This window comes from Arachis duranensis, chromosome 2 (genome assembly GCF_000817695.3).
Source record: "Arachis duranensis cultivar V14167 chromosome 2, aradu.V14167.gnm2.J7QH, whole genome shotgun sequence".
Taxonomy (NCBI): domain Eukaryota; kingdom Viridiplantae; phylum Streptophyta; class Magnoliopsida; order Fabales; family Fabaceae; genus Arachis; species Arachis duranensis.
This window is the reverse complement of record NC_029773.3, coordinates 18,518,007-18,518,406: the sequence shown is the minus strand read 5'-3', so window position 1 is coordinate 18,518,406 and position 400 is coordinate 18,518,007.

Here is a 400-nt window from a genome sequence, read left to right as displayed (position 1 = left end):
GGATTTTGAGCAGTGGATGGTTATCCTTTGTCAACTGTTCCTTTCTTGGCTTTTTGCTACTTTGAGCAGTGTTATTCAATGTCTTCCCACTCCTCAGTTGAACTGCTTGGCATTCTTCTGTTATCTATTTAGATAACTGCAGTTTTGTTTGATTCAACTGTGATTCTATGTTCTTGTTGGCAATTTTTGTTTCTTGGAGCATCTCTTTAAATTCTGCCAACTATTTTGTCATCAGGAGTAATTGCTGATTGAGCTCAACAATCTGTTCTTGAGGATTAGGTTCGGTAGCTACTGCCATAGCTTCCTCTTTTGTAGAGGGCTCACTGCTAGAGTACAAATGTTGATTTCTAGCAACAGTATCTATCAGTTCTTGAGCCTCTTCAATCGTCTTCCTCATATG